A 14,572-nucleotide genomic window follows, 5' to 3' on the forward strand; every position below is an offset into this window, starting at 1 on the left:
AGGGTAAAAGTGTAAAATTTTCACAAGCATAAGCATCAGAGTCTGCAGATTACGTTTTCCTTCAGTTAATTAACTTAAAAATACTTGGAAAAGCTATCTTTTTATTTGGTTAGACAAAGTTAATAACAGTGCACTCTTGTATTTCTTATTGTTACTTCCAAGTTAACAAATCATTAACTTAAAATATGAATAATACTTGATATTTTCTTATTATTCCTGTCACATTTTCCCCCAGTTCTACTTTCTGCATTTTTTTAAAATGATACTCTCATAATTTATGAAATCATAGTTCCCTCTGGAAACTAGAGATTGAACTGTTTCCATACTGATTTTTTTCCTCCCTCTTCTCCCCACCCCCAATATATGCACCTAGTTTCTATCCTACCATTGCTCATATGTGCTAGGTGGCAGATGTTTATTTAGTTTGCTGTGGAAGTAAAAACACTGTTTAGTCAAAAAATCATGACTGACTTTCATTACACACATACGGAGTCAATGTAGGTCAAATCTGGGGGTCTGATATGTTTGACACAATATCCCTCGCAAAATGTAAGGGAATTAAATGCTCTTGTGCATTATAGATATTATTCTCTGTTCTGCATGGTAGCTATATCTGTCTCCTCACTTCATGCAAGTCCTATTCAAAAACAGGAGCTGTGTGTGTGTGGTTTTTTTTTTTTTGTTTTGTTTTTGTTTTTTACTATGAAGCTTCTCCACAATCCAGCTGTGGTGGCCATAGACTTTTTTTGCTAGATTGTTGTCTCATACATTTCTCTGTTCATAACAAAGCTGACTTATTCGTCATCATAATGAAACTCAAACATACCCCCTTTCATTTCAAGGGGGCTGAAAGTCAATTGTAGGAGAAAATCAAAGATGCATCCTTACAGGCACAAGAAACAGAGGTTAGCTGGTTTTATATCCTGTAGTCTCCAAGGCGTGTCATACCAGATGTCTGATTTTTCATTTCCAATACTATGAACTTTTGTTATGGATCTGTGACACTAAATGGTGCCTATGGCAGTTGTAGATCTTTCACTGCATGTTCATGCATTAAGTTTTATGTATTGTTAGAGGAGAAATGGTGTCATTGTCAGCACTCTTCCCTTCCGGTGTATCAGACATGTACCATTCTGGAAAACAAGAAAGAAGAGTGAGCATTTGAAAAAGGATACAGAATTTGGGCTATGCTTACAAAACCTGAACTGAGCATTAAAAGAAAAAACAAACTCTCTTTAGTCTGGCTAGGGCTTGAGAAGAGTTCTTTTGTTTGCATTGCATTCCTTATTTTGTAACATGGATCTCATGTAAATTACACAATTCAGGCTGATGAATCTGTAAATCCGGAACATAAACTGTCGGTTAGCTGTAGTTTTTGGAGAAGGCAGGCATGCAGAGTCACCAGGTGGATTACCAGGGGTTATTACTACACTCTTGAGATCTGGTTCCCTGCTTTTATCAAAGCTTCATCTATGTTGCAGATGGGTACTCGTTAATTTAAAGAGGAAGGGAAGGGTGGGGGCAACACAACAGACAAAATAGCTCCGTGGCTTCTGGAAGCAAACAGATTTGTATAAATCTCATAAACGGCTCAGCTTCCAGCATAAAGTCTTACGGAAAGGGTTATTCTATTCCTGGTTAGACATCTGTTCACATTTCCTGCTGGGAATTCTGGGATTTAGACAGCCATCTGCTGCTGCTTACTGTAGCAGCTCAACAACAAAGGGAATTTTCTCAACTAACAAAGTCTTTGACTAATAAAAAAGATATTGCTATAGGCATATGCTATTTTTTCCTTTTAATTTTAGTCAATGTCTTTTTAAATCTAGATCATATTAACTTAACAAAACAAAAAATGAAATAGAAGGCAAGTTGCTGAAAAATGCTTGTGCATGAGTTTTCTCAATGAAATTCAAACTAAATAAACAAGCAGGTGTTGTCGTGCATTTCTAGGTAAGTACATTGCAGCAGGTTGGTGCAGAATAAAGAAAAAACATCTTCAGTTGGTAGGACTACAGCTGTATTTGTTTATGTAAAACATAACAATATTACTTTCAGCTTCACGCACCTTTAGTGATCCAATTACCTGTGATGGGGGATTTATTATCGAAATAAACTAATGTACTACAGGGAACAAGCCTGCAGTATTAAGGGATGGACAAGATGACCAACTAGTATAGTAGGCCTTCTGTATCATTTATTTGAATCCAATCTGTGTGGTATATATTCTTTACTAGATAATATTTCCTCCACCCCACCCTGCTTTTGTCTTCAGGGGAAAATCTTTGTGCCATTTTGTTTTAAAATGCAGATACTAATTGCAAAGGAACTCTCCCTTTAAAATCCTCCATTCCATCCTGTTGATCAAGATGATCCCTGTAAACATCTTTGGCCTATAATACTTCTGTGACTGGGGTGTGGAAATACATCTGTAGCCAACTGAGCTCCATTTTGTGTTGTGACCTTAATTTTTACACCCCGTCTTCCATTTTGTGAGCTAACTGCCATTTTGTGTTCTTTGAAAAGCCAGCCCGACCTTGACAAAGCCAATCTATTCCAGACACTATCCTGCCAGGAAGGAGTAGGACACTTTAGAGAGGGATATAACTGAGAAACCCAACAAAGCCCATCAACTTTGAATGACTGTCAGTGACCGTCCCATCTCAGGAGATAATGGTCCATCACCACATGCCAGAAGATTGGGAAGAAGAGAAAAGGAAGGCAGGAGGGACCGTACTTTGCTAGAAATGGTGACTAAACCTCTGATTTGCAGGAGTGACTTTGGGATGGGGTGGGGGTGTGTATGTTCCATCTCAGGTCTGTGTTATTTTACAAAGATTTGTAACTCTAGTGCTTTCTTAAGAGTAAAAGTGATTGTGGTCTGTGACTTGGGCTCCTAGGCATTATGGTAATGCAAATAATCTTCACTTGCCTGTCATTTTTTTTCCTGAAAGAGTTAATCAAGAAGCTATCTCTTGAGATACTGCAGTTCTGCCTGTTTTTCTGGCACTGTGTGTGGAAATGGAAGCATTTCATAGAATGCTACCATTCAGGTCCTGGACTTTAATCTCTTAGCTTGGAGGCCAAATTTAGGCTGATAAGTATCTCCCCTACCTTTTTTCCTATATCATTGGTACCTTCATGTATCACACCACCAGCTGCTCCATAGCACTGCAAATACATCTGTCTAGATGTCCTGTGAGATTGTCAGGAATAAGGCTCTCAGCTGTGACTGCTCAGTACTTCTGATGCCCTAGTGAGCCAGCTAGGCTGTCTGATGGACCACCCTGTCTGATTGCCTGAGGAAACCAGCAGGCTGTTTCTTAAACCTAGCAACAGCAGTGGCTCACTGGCTGCTCAACGCACATGCCCAGGGACTTTCTGCCTCCCTGTGCTTGTCTCTCCCAGATCCTGCTCTGCACCCAGCCTAGGTCCCATCCTGTTCCAGCCTGGCTCCTGTCTCAGAACCATCCCTGCTCCTGCCTTCCTTGACTCCTAGTAATCTGGTTCTGACCTTTGGCTCTGACTCCAATTCAGTTTCAACCCTTAGTTTCAGTATTTGGACTCTGACCTCGGTTCTGACTCCTGACTCTGTCTGTCTCAACTCTTGTTTCTGGCATTCAGACTCTGACTACTAGGCCTGGCCACCTACAACAGAGATCTGCAAACTTTGCACCTTGTGGGCAATTTACCATGAGGTTCTTCCAGTGGTTAAGGGGCTGGATATTACAGGGGGATGCTTGGAGAACTCAGAGATTGGAGTGCACCTACTGCTAGCCCGCTTATGGGCAGTGTTGCCCACATTGGCTGAGAGGGGATTGCTAAGTCTTGCCTGTGGTTGAGAGTGTGAGGGACTGACCCCTGACAATTATGCACAGAGCACCCTAATGCTAAGGGCAAGTAGTAACAAACTGCTCACAATCCTGGGTCCCTTCAAAAGGTTCCCAATCTGTAACAAATTTCCCAAGCGATTGCATTCCAAAGGTGGGAGCCCTCACCTAAAAGAGCTCTGCCACCAATTATTCCTGCATGTGCTTCCCTTAACCTAGACCACCAAACATCTCTTCCAGTTTATCTCTAGTATTTTCTATTGCTGCTCAGATACAGCAGCCCCTGAAAATGACACAGATACACTATTCTTACATACACTACACTTCACATGCTACACTTCATACACTATTCTTCAGGCAGGCAGAATGGCCAAGACTTTTTAAAGTAGCTAGTAATCCTTGAATGCTTCAGTTTTTGAGTGCCCAGAGTGAGACCTTCAAGAGACCTGGAGTTCAGCACATCCTGAAAATCAGCCCCCTTCAGGGTGTCTCGAGTTGGGCACTCAGTCACTAGTCACTCTGGAAAATCTTGGCCAACGGTGTCTCTAATTAACCTTTTCCCTTGCTGGAAGGTGTTTGCTCTAACCCCATTAGTCTTTTAGCATTGAATTGAAGTTACCCTCTCTGACTGAGGAGGGCTGGAGACCATTTCTTCCAGAGTTAGTCAACACCAGTCAATACATTGGCCAGTGGTCTTGTAAACTGTGTGAGTGTGAGAGAGAGATCCTCTTTGACTGAACAAGAGAGTTGTTTGCTGAGTCCCAAGTTTAATGGGTGCAAAGTGACCTGTTTACTGTATATGCAACAAAATATGCAAAGATATTTAGTGTGGTTATACCAGTGACTATTTTATAAATTGTCTCTCACCGTGTTGTGGAACCCTGCTATGGAATCACCAAAAGAATAAGCAAATCCTCATCTCAAGTAGCATAAATCATGCTGATAGCTGTTCGAAATGAATCTATAGTAGAGAGAAGAGAGCATGTGAGATAAATTATTCTCAGGAGTATTGAGTAATGGTGACTGGGAGTGCCCAATAACCCATGCATTCACTGGAGTGAATATCTTGTACTTGTCCTTTAACTGGCCTTTGTGTGACAGAATAATTACACAATAGCTTGAGTTAGGAACAAAGCTAAGAACAGAGTAAGCTAGTCTGCCTTCACTCTGGTAGTCCTGATTGTAGGTTTGACTCAACTTATGTTAGAGTAATGGTAACGGTTTGTGTGGTTACTTCCTCTATACCTTCTGAATTTTACTAAATAACCTTTTATTTGTGAAGTGAAAAATTTTGTGCATCACTTTCTATTTAAAAAAAAAAATTAAAGCAAGAGGAAGAAAATCCATAAGTAGAAGAGGCTAATGGGCCCACTGTACATCAACACAAATACTGGCATAGGATTCAGTGTGTTTATTTCAGAGCCAATAAATTTGCCTGTGGGAATTAATATGTAATATACTGTGATCCATCTTAAACCCATGAACAAGATAATGTTGATATGCCTAATCAAAAGGAGACAGAGTGGATTTTTAAAGGGACAAATTTTTATTGATTTCACAGGGAGTTTGCCCAAGAAAGGATTGAGAAGCACTCTCGCATCTAGCCCAAAATAAGAAAACAATAAGCAAATAAGGGCTAACATTTTTTTCAAAGTCCAAATTAATTGTGGTAAGTGGTTCTTCTTAATCCACTATTTTGTTGAAATGGTCTATTGAGTCTGAGAGCCCACTGGAATGAATGGGTGTCTTTCCCTGGACTCTTCAGATCACGCCTTCATGGAGGAATGCTTTTCTTTTACAAAGGCTGTTTTGTCCGTATCATGTCCTTGTGTTCATCTAGGTGTCTCATTTAACTATTGCGTTAACCAACTCATTTTTATATATATATATAATCAAAATAAGGCTCACTGGTCTCTATTTCCAAGGATTACTCCTAACTAATGTTGGAGTAACTCCTAACTTAAAAAAAAAAGTGTTATCTTCTAGCCCTCCAATATAGCAGCTGATTTCAGTGAAATTGTACATTTTTCATGGTAGCTTAGCCACTCTGTTCTTAGATTCTTTCAGAACTCTAGGATGTGTACTCTGGTTCTAGTAGTACTCCTGCTACTCTTAAATTTATCATTTTTTGTCCAATATCTCTTGTTTTTACACCTCTCTGTCTCTGACAGGGATGCATTTTACCTACCTCAAACATGCTTTTCAAGCAGTTATCTCTCTCAAATCCTTGCAATTCCTTTTGCCTACATTAGTACTTTGTTTCCTACAATGAATCTAGTCCTTAATTTTGCAAAACTTCAGAAAAGGAAATTAATTCAAAATTATGGGCTAATGGATGGCAAAATATATTTGAGTTATAGAAGCATGAAACATGTCCCTGTTTAAAAAAAATTATTTCACTTGCAACAATTTAAAGCATTGTCAGTAAATTTAAATATGATCTTTAGTCCAACAGTTTCCTTTAAGTTTAAAACAAGAAAACTAATTGTTCAGAATTTTCATGTCCTCTTCTGTTTCTACTAAAGTCAATGACAAAACTCCCATTGACTTCAGTAGGAGCAGAACTGGACCCTTAGTTAGCAAGACTAATGTGGTCCATTAGGCTGAACTTTTATTGATCCTATTAAGATACAGTACTTCATGAATATTTGTGCCAGCAAGAAAGCTATTTATTTAGTTGACTCAGCTGGCTTTCAAGTTATATTAAACTAGATTTAGTTTAGTGATTCACAGGCAGCAATATGGCATATTTTAAAAACCATACATTGACTCTAAATAAGTCTCCAGATAAATACGCAGTGGTATGTTTTTTGCATCTTTCCAGTTCTATCTTCAGCTGAGTAGGTTGCATTAAATTGGACTCACTGAGGCCTGCACTTCAGTCAAATTCCACCTTGCTTACTAAAATATCCATGCTCATTTACAGTTCTCTTCTGGGAATCTCTAAGATAAAGATGAGATGAAGACCCCAAAATCTCAGAAAGGAGCAATATATTGGGTGCTGCTATGTTGATTGCTTCATAGCAGGGTTGCTAAACTCTGCCATTCCCTTTCTCTGGTACAGCAGATGGGCCAAATTCTTCTCAGGTTTAACTGCACTGATCTTCATAGAATTAAAGCTGAGATGAATCTGGCTGTCTGTTTTCCCCAACCTTTCTTTGTGTGAAAAGAGTAGTAGACAATGTTTGTATAAAACTCCAGGTGCAATCCAGGGATGAGATCTGCAGATTTTTACACTTGCAAAACACTAGATGGGTGAACAGATAGTAGGGATTTGCCTTCACATGTGTACAAACCTGACCTGAGTGAGATGCAATGTGCTAAACTCATGTTCCTGCAGACCCTTTAATTGACTCCCTATTTCCTCATGTTGGGCTCCTTCTGGTCCTGGAAATGACCCCAGCAATTATCACCACCTGTTACTGTGCACCAAGTTTGAAGACATATATCCCTTCCATTTTTTACATACTTGCTTACTATTAAAATTAGGGATATTCTTTTTATCCCTATAAAAGTCCGATCCTTTTTTCAAATCCTGCTAGTCTCTGACCTCTATATCTCATGGTACTGAATTCCCCATTCTAATTATTGTGAGGGGAAAAAGGTATTATCAGGTTTGAATTTGCCACCTTTCAATTTCATTGAATGTCCCCTCATCCTTGTTTTATGAGAGATTGAATGTAAGATCCCTATTTGTCTTCTCTACACCATTCACTATTTTTATTAAAATACTTTTATCAAGTCCCCTCTTATTTGTTTCCTTTCTATTGAAAATACCTCAAATCTTTCTTCATATGAGAATTTTTCAAGGCCACTAATCACTACCATTGCCCATCTCTGAACCTTCTCTGTTTCTGACAGTCTTCATTTGTTATGGTAATCTAACTTTTGCCATATCTCTCTCACAATCATTAACTCTTCTGCCTCCTTCAGATCAATCTAGGGACTTCATAGGTTATAGTCTGAAGACTATTTTAAAACAGTTCTTATTTTTTTTCTTGTGTTAAGATTTGAAAAGACATTGGGTTTGAATCTCTCTAAGCCAGCATGCTTGTATTATGTTGATGTATTTCTAATGACTTCAACTGAGCAATGGAGTTACACCAGCATAAAACTGTTAGAACAGAGTGGAGAATCAGGCCAATCATATTTTTAGGCTAATGATCACACAGCAATTTACAGGAGATACACTCTTAGACTTTACAGGTTTCAGTGTCCTCTCATGAAGTATCCAAAGAAGCAAAATCTAAAAATGTAACTAAACTGAAGTTTCACAAGAGCTCCACCTAACAACTTAGCAATGAAGTTAAGAGGACATGGAAGAGAGAGAACCTTTTGTATTATGTTTTTAAATTGGTCTACAGAAAATTTAGACCAACAAGTAGCAGTAATTACATGTTATTGTATTATTTTTCCTACAAAGTACCTTATGCAACCACAATACTAATACCACAGTGGTTGCCAATTAAAATAATCATTTATTGTGTCACAAAAGATGAGATACCCCATGTCGTGTCCTGAGTACAGAACAATGCGGCAGTGCCTCAGACACCACTGGGCTGTCAAATCAAGAGGTGTAGGGAAAAGACCCCTTCTAGGCAATAGGGAACCTAGCATAGAGAAGTAACTGTACACAGGGCAACAAAAATTGCAATGTTCCACCCTGGAGAGAGGAGAAACTTGATGGAATCCAATGCAATGCTTTCACATTTATTGGGGGAGAAGATAGATTGATGACTATTAAAAAGGGGCAGGTTGACTATACCTATTTTACAATATGTATTTATAATCTATGAATTGACTTTTTTTTTTCTGGTGTATGGGGAACTTTTTTGAACCGAGCCATTTCTTCTCAGGAGATTGGGAACTACTTGTCATTCCCAAAAGACTGCCTATTGAAAGTTAATGCAAAAGTGACTTCTCTCAGTGAGGAGGGGAAATATTCAGTAAATATGTAAAGTCACTGTTTTTAATTATTCAGCTGCTGCTGGATGATTTGAAGGCACTTTGCTCCTAATCAGAATAGTATGATGATCCCAAGGTATGATGGATTATTCCTCACTCCTCTCCTAATAGGGAAACACTGACAGACTCCATGGGAATGGGGTGAGAAACAGGTTGCTGCTGCTGCTGCCTTTCCAGCTATCTCAAAGACCTACTGGAGGAATATCTCTACTTGCTAGAGTCAGACTCTTTTCATAGGAACAAGTGATACAGTAAATGATCAAAGGCCAAATGCAGAGTTGCATCTATGATGATGTAGATAGATCTTGGTTCTGCCCATCTTCTGTTTAAATTCCAATCTGCTTTGGTGCAGTTTTGAGAGTTTATTTTCTTAGGAATCACTGAAGCTACATAATTCCTGAAAGCCTAAAGGAAAATTTATTGTGGTGAAGTTTTTGGATCCAGATATGTGGTGTGAGAATCAGATTGTAGGGAGGGAGAGAAGGGCTTAGGACTGAGTGGTTTTCTTGAAAAATTGCTTGCAGGGATTCTTAAATTAGATGTACAAAATGGTCCAATTTATGTGAAATGTGGCTTCTGTGTAGATTTGAGGCTAGCCAGCCTGTCCCTGAGCTCCCCGAGCAATACTGGTCACACTGTTTGTTTGATCTCTTAGATGGAGAATTACAAGCATCTAGGAAAACGTGTCAGTTGGAACATAAAGGTTGACTAGATTTTATTTATTCCTGAACTGGGAAATGCAATGAGGTAGCAGAAAAGAGCATTTCATCTTACAAAGGAGAGACTTAGCACTGCACTTGGAATTCCTTTTTCTGGCAAAACTAAACTTTGCACTTGCAAAAAAATTAATGTTCTACAGTTACTGGGCAAGATTCATCCAGTTTTATACAAGTGTAACTCAATTGATTTTCAGTGGACTTCCTCTATGGTAAAATTGGAATAGCACAGTAGTGAATCAGGCCCATCATTATATTTTTTTAAAATCTATTAACACAATGTTAAGGTTTCGAAGTCAAGCACACACAAGTTAGGAAATACCAAAATATGAAATTAAGATTGTCTGTGATCTTAATTCTCTCTACCCCCCCATGCATATTCATAGAATAACAGAGTTGGAAGGGACCTCAGGAGGTCATCTAGTCCAACTCCCTGCCCAGAGCAGGACCAATCCCAACTAAATCATCCCAGCCAGGGCTTTGTCAAGCCTGAACAAATTCATTATGCTACAGCCTTTAATTACATGATCACCTTCTATTTTTTCCAAAGGATACCTCCCTCATTTAGTGTACTGGATGGAAATTACTTACTCAATGGGTAGTGTGACGGGGCAAGGCCAGATGGCTATAGAAAAGTAGTGGGAGATAGATATATTAGCTCCAGGCTAAACAAATCCCTGGTACCAGGTTAAGTGAAATGGAAGCTGCTCCAGGTCAATTAAGACACCTGGGGCCAATTAAGAACTTTCCAGAAGGCAGGGAGAAGGCTAGGTTGATTGGGACACCTGAAGCCAATCAGGGGCTGGCGGAAACTAGTTAAAAGCCTCCCAGTCAGTCAGGTGGGTGGGCATGTCAGGAGCTGTGGAAGGAAGTTGTGCTGTTGGAGAGGCTGAGTAGTACACACCAGATAAGGCATAAGGAAGGAGGCCCTGAGGTAAGGGTGAAGTGGAGCTTGAGGAAGTGAGGGGGAAGTATTCCAGGGAATTGTACATGTCATGTTTCCGCTATGGTAGCTGACCTTTTAGATACTATTGGGGTCCCTGGGCTGGAGCCCGGAGTAGAGGGTGGGTCTGGGTTCCCCCCCCCACCTTTGCCCCCTGATTAATCACTGAGACAACAGAGACTGTGCAAGGAAGGATAACTTCTCCTCACCTCCCTTGCTGGCTTATGATGAAAATGGCTCAGGAAACCTAGTGGGGGAGTAGAAATTCCAGGGATCCAGACAGGGCCAGCTCAGAACATTTTGACACCTGAGGTGGGGAGCTCAAATGATGCCCCATACCCCCTCGCTTGGGCCAAAACTTTGAAAGGTCTTAATTCTGCCTTCTTCCTGTTCTACTCCTCTCGTGGTACTGCTCTGCTACCTACCCCAATAAGGGAGAACTAACTACTTAAAATGCCTTGCTCAAAAATTTTAAGTAACACATTTGCTGTTCAGCTGTCTGAAAGTTAAGTAACTTTTCTTGTCTGCATAGTAAACATTGGCATTTTTATCTGTTTGAATAATCAAGGTGTGGTGCCTTCCGTGCCTTCTTGGTTGCAAAGATTAGAACTGCTTCCTGCTGAAGGTCCACAGTCTGGGCCGGCTCATGCTCTATTGAGATGGTTGCAAGGCCACCTCCTCTCCTGTGTCATTGTGGAGTGTAGATGTATTTTTATGAACTTCAGTTTGGAGAAGCTGCGTTCTCCACTGGCAACTGTTACAGGAAGTGTTAGAAGTATGTGCAGAGCAACAAAAGCATTTGGAAAGAGGGTGGTCATCTTATTTGTGCACGTATATTCCAGAGCAGCCTTTGGAATTGATCCTGCTGAAATGTATCTTGAAAGGGCTTTCAGTTCATGACCTAAATCACTCACATCAATATCTCACATGTCACCGTGTCAACACTGCCTCTAGTGCCCTGCATTGCTGGTGTAGGACTTCAGGTATAGTGAGGAGTTTTGGAATATTGTACAACATCCCAAATGAACTGCATGAAACATTCTTCAACTGACTGTATTGCACAATCTAGCACCTGGTTAAAGAATTCAACTTTGAATTGTTTGGGGTCTATTATGGGATTATCTCGTGCCTCATAATCAATGTTGTCTTCTTCAATGACTCCTGTATTCTTTAATGGGTGGGAAAATAGCTTCAGTGTGAAGTTCCTCTGCCAACTTCTGTGCACTCTTCAGAATGTTTTGAAATCCCTCATCTGACCGGTAAGACTGTAGGTATGACTTTGCTTTCTCCAGTTGTTCCATTGCTCCAGATATATCAAGGTCAACACCTTGGAGTCTCTTGCTTACAACATTTATTTCAAATAGTATGTCATGCCACAACACTAAGCCACAGAGAAATTTGAAGTTATGAATGTTTCTGGTGATTCCATTTCCCTCTGCCACTGTGTTCCCATGAACAGTTCCTGTCATAGCATTATCCTCCATAATGGCAACTATGACATCACCTTTCTTCCCAATTTGGTGTGTGTTAGGCTTTGTCGCCTCGATTCAACTTTCCTATCCTGTTGCACTCAGTGGTTTCAGTGTCAGAGAGGATGTTCCCAGATGTTGCTTCAAAATTTGCCATTGATGAGTTCATGCAGAGAAAAATACAAAGATGCTTTGAATTACATTAAAAAATTCACAAAAAGAAAAGGAGTACTTGTGGCACCTTAAAGACTAACTTAGAGACTAATTTATTTGAGCATAAGCTTTCGTGAGCTACAGCTCACTTCATCAGATGCATACTGTGGAAAATACAGAAGATGTTTTTATACACACGGATCATGAAAAAATGGGTGTTTATCACTACAAAAGGTTTTCTCTCTCCCTCCCCACTCTCCTGCTGGTAATAGCTTATCTAAAGTGATCACTCTCCTTACAATGTGTATGATAATCAAGGTGGGCCATTTCCAGCACAAATTCAGCAGCCTCATTAGAAGCTGATGTTGCATCACTAACAGAGTTAAATGAATGAGAACTGCATGGGACAAAAAAAGCTTGAGGGTTTAACTCTCGGATTCATGTCTGCACTCCTCTGTTCTTTCCTTTCATGTTGGCACCATTATCGTAGCCCTGACCTCTCGTGTCAGCTATCACAATTCCCATATATTCCAGCTTTTTTAAGAAGCACATTTGTCATACCAGCTCCTGTAGTATCAACATTGTCAAATTCTAGAAAATGCTCTGACAGTCACCGTTGCAGGGACATTTTCACTAGGTTCTGTTACAAAATGCACCATTAAAGTCATTTGTTCTGTATGGCTGATGTCAGGTTTGCAGTCCAGAATAACAGAGTAATATCTTGCTGACTTGAGATCTTCCACAATCTTCTGTTTGACCTTTTTGTTGCCAGTAACTGTGTGATCTCATTTTGAATTGTTTTTCCAAGGTAGTGGTTTGTGTACGTTTTTTGGGTGGTGACTCTTCTTAGATGCTCGTGGAGTACAGCATCAAACTCGGCCATCAGCTCTGCAATTTTAAGGACATTTCCAGACAGCTGATCTGAAGTGCCACGCAGTGCAGATTTTGGGTAGCAAGCATTCTCACAATGGCAATGAGCCTTTTCAGAACATTTTGCCAGTGAAGAGACTCTGATGCAATCTTCTCTTGATGCCGATCATCTATGGTGGCCTTTAACCTTATTCTCATCTCAAGCTCTTTCCATCTATGGAATTCTCTGGTGATTTGCTGCCTTCTCTTGGCATGCCAGATTTTTCCAGTCCTTTGTTCCTGTAGAACCCAATGTGGCTGGAACATTAGACTGGAAGAGTTTGCAACAAAAGCAGTATGCAGCATTCTGGGTTTTTGCGTACATAAGCTATGGCCTCTCCACTTTGTCACCATTGGGGATTTCACACCAGTAATGCGTTGGATGGAAACTTCTCTTTTCATTGTCTTTGGGGAACATGAAGTTTTCACTTGCTGTGGCCCATGCAGTACAAGGAAGTCCCTCAGGCTACTGCTCAAGTGGGACACAGTCCTGGATCATCTAGACTTAAGGAACTAAACTCAGCAGCAGCTGTTCCTTGCACCTCCACAATGTTCTTCTCTGATCTACACTTTTTTTCTTCAGGAATGTGCGTGGTTACATCCATTTGAGATGGAGATATGGATACTGCAGTAGCTGCCAGGTCACCTGTTCTCTGACTAACTGGAAGATCAGGCATCTCCTCACCACTCATCCTCACTGGGGGCAGAAGGCTCACTGTGAAAATTTATGTCTATGTATTTCAGGAGAGCTCCTTCCTGCTTAGATAGAAAAGCTTCCTTTGCTTTCTTTTTCTGAATGCTGCCCCAGAGGGGTGTTTTCTTCTTTCACTCATGACTGCTGTTCTGTGCCAGCTATAGTGTCTCTCAACACTCAGTTGAAGGGGACAAATAAGCAGGCTGGTGGCAGGGCCTGAGTGAGGGAAGATGTCAGCATCTTAAGGGCCTAACTGGCTCCTACTAGTTCAGTTGACTGCCTATTCTCCTCAAATGGGTTCAGGGAAGCAGAGGGAAACAGGAAGATCCCTGAGAAGCTGGTGTTAATCAGTACAGGCTGGTCTGGGGACCAGACCAGCAGACTGCCCTGGCCAGCTTGAAACAAGGTTTGACTAATGCTCCCACCCTGGCTGATCCTGACCCTGCCCTGCCCTGCCCTTTGATTCAATTGGTTTCCTCAGAGACCAGAATCAGAGCTACTCTCAACCAAAGGTAATGTGACAAGCTCAGAGTCATCGCATAAGCCTCCAGGCTCCCGGATCAAACCGAGCAAGGCTTTAACCCGTGAAAAGGAGCGTCTTGCGTTGGTCTTGAGCCTCACACATTGGGAATTTATTATTGGAGGGTCGAAGGTCATTGTTCAGACTGGGCATTCCCCACTCAAGTACATAATATCGGGGAAAATACAGGAAGGCCAGGTCTCTAACCCCCACATTGCCCATGGACCCTCACCCTAGTAAACGGAGGAGTGGAGTTTAAAAAAGAGCAAGCCGTTTCATCAGCCCCGGATGGGCTAATTATAGAAGGAGAGGAGCATACCTACTCCCTCCCCTGGTAAAACACCTTGAGTGGCCAGTCAAGAGAGCATGAGGC

Source organism: Lepidochelys kempii, chromosome 2 (genome assembly GCF_965140285.1).
Source record: "Lepidochelys kempii isolate rLepKem1 chromosome 2, rLepKem1.hap1, whole genome shotgun sequence".
In the NCBI taxonomy this organism is placed as follows: Eukaryota; Metazoa; Chordata; order Testudines; family Cheloniidae; genus Lepidochelys; species Lepidochelys kempii.